Source organism: Belonocnema kinseyi, chromosome 9 (genome assembly GCF_010883055.1).
Source record: "Belonocnema kinseyi isolate 2016_QV_RU_SX_M_011 chromosome 9, B_treatae_v1, whole genome shotgun sequence".
NCBI classification, from domain to species: Eukaryota; Metazoa; Arthropoda; class Insecta; order Hymenoptera; family Cynipidae; genus Belonocnema; species Belonocnema kinseyi.
Window position 1 is genome coordinate 109,120,611 of NC_046665.1, and position 5,459 is coordinate 109,126,069.

Consider the following 5,459-nt stretch of genomic DNA (forward strand, 5'->3'; position numbering starts at 1 on the left):
AACTCATGGACGTTCGCATGAAACTTGGTATAATCATTTAGTTGATCATAAAAAGATTTTAAAATATTGTTTTTCATCTAAATTCTATAACAAAATACGTCTCAAAACCACATAAATGGGCGGAAAAAATGAGAAAAAGTTCATAGCCATTCAGGTCAAACTATGTCTGATCCCAGTGAGCACAAAGTTTGGCGACGTCTTTACGACACCGTTACGACATCTTTACGACAACATTACGACATCCTATGTCCATGCCGTTAAGGTGTCTTTATGATATCGTGAATAAGTCGTATGATCTGACGATGTCTTTACGATATCGCAAAGTCACCGAAACGACATGGACATTGGATATCGTAAAGTTGTCGTAAATATGTCGTAAGGATGTCGTAAAGACGTCGCCAAATTTTATACTCACTGAGTTATTTACCTGCTTAACAGACGATCATTTATGCTTTCAATTCTTAAAAGACAAGCAAAATTTTAATTAAGAGAAATATTATTTTTTATTTTATACAATAGAATGGGAAAGCTTACCACTCGCTAGGAGGCACCGTCGAAGTGAGAAAAGTATATTTTTTTAAAAGCAAAATTATAAAAAATACGTGACACAAAATACTGCTGCAAATTACTACAAAGTTGGAAAGTATTATCAAAGAAGAAACAAAAGATTCGATAGAAAGGAAATTTTGAATAACAGCAGGTAACGTAGATTGTTTTCTGTTAAAATCTTACCTCTCTCACAAACCCTTCTTTTTTCTTTTTAATAATACTTTTTGACTTTGCATTTAAAATACTTATTAAGCTACAATCCACGTTTCATATTTTTTCCACTCCTGTTTTATAATTTTTTTTGAAAAATTGTAATTTGAGTTCGAATTTCGCTTGCACTTTTATAAGTTTGATAGCGCCTCCTGACGGTTCTTCCATTTACAATAACCGCCAGGTATAGTACGAGAGAAGAAACAATCACACATTAAATGTTCACATACAAAGTTATTATGCTTTGCGAAAATTCCTGTTATTATCCTTTACGAAAATTCCTGAATACGACGGGTCCTAAGGCTCGCATAACTGCAAATAAGAAACAAACAGAAGGAAATAGTGTTCTCTGCTCAAAGTTCAGATAACTTCCAAGCTATTACAGCCTAATATACAAATTATATGAAGCTTGAAGAAACTCAGTTTCTACAAATTATAACCAACATATGTATCAAAACTCAAGATGATGAAAATCGTTCAGAAAAAATGTCTCTATGAATTTGAAACGGACAACGAAGGAATTGAAAAGAAGAGATGTGTATGCCAATGCGACAGAAAATAAAACTTATGGCAGATGGAGACCATGATTTATTCATAATTTCCATTTTAATTTCAACCCAAGAAGACAAAAAGTAAGAAAATGATTCATATGTATGTACAAGTGGGAACTATTCATATTCTTGCACTGATGGCAGTATTGCAAACGATCGCGAACTGACTAGTGTCCACAAATTTATTTTATTATGCATAGTTTCTTGGATTAAACAGACTTATAGAAATTTCGAAATCTTAATTCAATTAATCGTACTGAATGAAATACCTTTCAAATTTCTTTAAGACTCAAAGCATGTTCTGCTTGCTAATGGCCAGCAGACGGCAGCGGCAATTCACCTTTGCCCTTTTTATTTCATTACTTTAAGTGAATCGAAGGGTTTAAAAAAATTATTGGTGATACTGATTCGAATAATGATGAAGAAAATCTTAACTTGAAGGGATATAAACACTTGAAAGAATATTATTCCAGATTTAAAATGATTGACAACAACAAAAAAAGCTAAAGAATGTCTTAGCACAGTTCATCATTCTCTTTTGATTGTAGAAGATAATGGTATCAGAAAGAAAAAGGTTTTTCTGTGGTCACATGAATTAGGTATGTCACATAAAAGCTATCAAGGAGGTAAAGAATTATATTGCCTAATTCAAAGCAACGAACAAAATCGTTAATACTTTCTTTTCACAAAAAAGCAGATCTTAGCGATTTTTATAAAATTCTAAGTGAACTCCGTGAAGCTGTGAAAAGTAGTGGATTTCTTAAACCGTCAAAATCCATACCCAGTGGGCACAAAGTTTGACTTGAAAAGAATTGTGAAATTCCGATTTCAGCGCAGACATAAACATTTTTCTATCCTTTTTAAAACCTGATTCTTCCACCGACATCTAATCTGTAACATAGATTATGTTACATAGATATAACATAGATTTCCACCGAAATCTATTCTGTAACATAAGTTTAGAAGTTTCAATTTTCGTTAATATTATAAATAAGATCTTTGATAAATAAAGATACAAATAAATATAATACAATATACAATCTAAATGGACAAGTTGTAAATATAGTGAATTTTTGAGGCGCACTAAAGGGGATTGATTTTTTCTCACATCTGCTTCCCCAACGGCCGGTACAATTCATTAAAATCCAATATATTCCAATCCACTCCAATCGAATCCACTTGAAGCCACTCCAATATACTATTCCAATCCAATTAAATAAGCTCCAATGCATTCCAATCCAATCTAATCGAATTGACTATGATCCATTTAAATTTAAATCCATTCCAGTAATTTATATTGAATCCACTCAAATACATTACAATTCATTCCAATTATTTTAAATCCAATTCATTACCATCCACTTCATTCGAATCCACGCAAGCTCAGCACTATCCATTTTAATCGAAACGGATACACTCCACTCCACTCAAATGAACTCCAATCTACCCCAATCCATCTCCATTTATTCCAGTTCATTCCAATCTACTCCGATTTATTCCAATCCAATCTACCTTAAAAGCATCCCTGCGTGTCAACAATATGCTAGAACACTTGCGGGAAAAATGCAGAAGGCGGTTGTCCTTGGGTTGCTCCGTGTTCTTAGGGTGCACGAGGCTTTTGCTGGATCGTCGTATTGATTCTTTTACAGACTGTATCCACCATATGTACATATGTAATGGAAGCAAGAATGCACAACATGAAATTAAATTTAGTATACCAACGTACATTAGATTTAGTATAGGCATTTAGTATAGGCATATACTGAATTTAGTATACACGTATATGAAATTTAGTGTACGCATATAATAAGGTCAGTATACATGTATACGAAATTTAGTATACGCATATATTAAATTCAGGACGCGCATATACTGAATTGAGTACAAGCTTATAGTAATATCATTTTACGTGTAGGTGAGGCTCGTTTTACTTCTGGATTAGGTGATTATGATGGGTTGTTTTTTTAATCCTGTTTTGCTAGATAAGCTCTCGTTTACCAACAAAAGCACCTTCCTTTTACTTCCTTGCAAACCAACAGGTGACTTAAATGCTCCAAATGTTCCACTCAATATACATAGATTTAGCACAAGAACTCAACAAAAATGCACGCGACCCAAACGAGTCTGCTAACGGCTAGGCTACATAACCGCGTAAATCGAAACGCGTTTGCGCAGCCGAATATAGTAAACGAAATTTAGTATACGTAAGTATACTAAAATTACGCAATGTAATGAATATAATAAACATATACAAAATTTAATATACCCATGTCTACTAAAATTGCAAATATTTCTTACAGTAATTAAAAATTTGTCATAAGGACAACCGCAGGATTTCGCCGGGAGCGGGTGCTAATCTGGAAAATTGCACCCGCTTCCAGAGAAATCGCGGTAAAATTTTAGCCACTACCACGTCTCACGACCGTGAGATAGGTGGTTACAGTCTGTAAAGGAATCAATACAACGATCCAGCAAAAACCTTGTGCACCCTAAGAACACGGAGTGACCCAAGGACAACCGCCTTCTGCATTTTTCCCGCAAGTGTTCTAGCATATTGTTGACACGCAGGGATGCTTTTTAGGCCATTAGCAAGGGAAAGCTTGGCACCTTCAAGAGCGCTGATGATAACGACCATCAATTTAACAGAATATTCCGGGTACAATCGCTGCAACTCCCTTATAAGGTCTTGATACATCTCTTTCTTTTCATTCTTCTTGGTTATGATGTTTTTGTCAGCTGGTGCCGAAAATTCGATAACGAACATGGTTCGCTTCTCGAAGTCAAGAAGAACCATGTCAGGCCTCGAGTGAGCAACAGAAACAATTGTCGAGAATATAAAGTTTCAGTATATGCGGCACTTTCCATTCCCGACAATTGACTCAATTTCCCTAGGAGCATTTAGAGGAGCGATATTAAGGTTAATGCCGTAGGAGTGACAGAGATGGTAATAAAGCACTCTTAGTGCCGCATTGTGCCTTTGAATGTAGGTCGTTCCAGCGTGAATTGGACAACTAGATAGTATGTGAGCTAAATGCTCTGGGTGTGCATGACACGCCCTGCAGCTATCATCGGGAATGTCTTGGCTCAAAATGTGGCGACGACATGTTAAGGTAGAAATGACACCGTCTTGGCATGCAAAAATGAAATCCTTTGTACCGGACTTCAATCCGGACGATTTAAAGAAAGCAAACGTTTGCTCACAAGACTTTGACTGATCCTTCACATTTCTGTGGAAAATACCGTGCATCCTCTTATCTAGGAGCTGTTCACGAAAGTTTTTCTCTTGTGCTTTCTTAATCCGGGCTTTCTGGAGTGAGTACTCGAGATAGATAAGATTTGATGCATTTTGCTCACCCCTACTACTGAAGTCAAGTGCGAGTGCTTCAGCAGCCTCCTCCGCTGCTTTGTACAGAAACGCTCCTTTGCCCACTTCTTCGTGATTCCTGACCATTTTAATAAGAGGGTCTCTCCCATTTGCAACTCTATGTGCTCTTACCAGAATAATCCTGTTGTGAAGACATTCAAGGCTCAATATTCCGCGACCCCCTTGATGTCGTGAGATGTACAGTCGCGGAACGAAAGACTTAAGATACATGCTTTTGTTCATGTGCATAACCTTTCTTGTCCCGATATCAAGAGATCTGAGCTCGTTCTTCGTCCATGGAACGACTCCAAATGAATAGAGTAGTACCGGGACGGCAAGCTTGTTTGTTGCAGATACTTTGTTCCTCGCCGACAGTTCGGAAGACCAAATCTGTCAGATAAGACGTTTGTATCTGCTTCGGAGAGTATCCTTTATAGATGTCACATCCTGAATGCGGCTCTGTTACACGCCCAGGTATGTATGTATAAGATAGTGGCAATAATTTAAGGCAAAAGAGGAGTGGGCTCATGGTGTCGCCCTGAAAGACACCTCTCTGAAAGGTGACCTTGTTAGTTGTCACACGATTTTTTCCAGATGAGATAGTAAATCTGGTTTTCCAAAGCGGCATCAATCTCTCTATGCACCCAACTATTTGCGGATGAACCTGTAAGATTTCCAAAAGACAGATGATAAGTCTATGGGAGGTCTGTTCCATTTGCAACGCTATGTGCTGTACCCAGAATAATCCTGTTGTGAAGACATTCAAGACTCAATATTCCACGAAC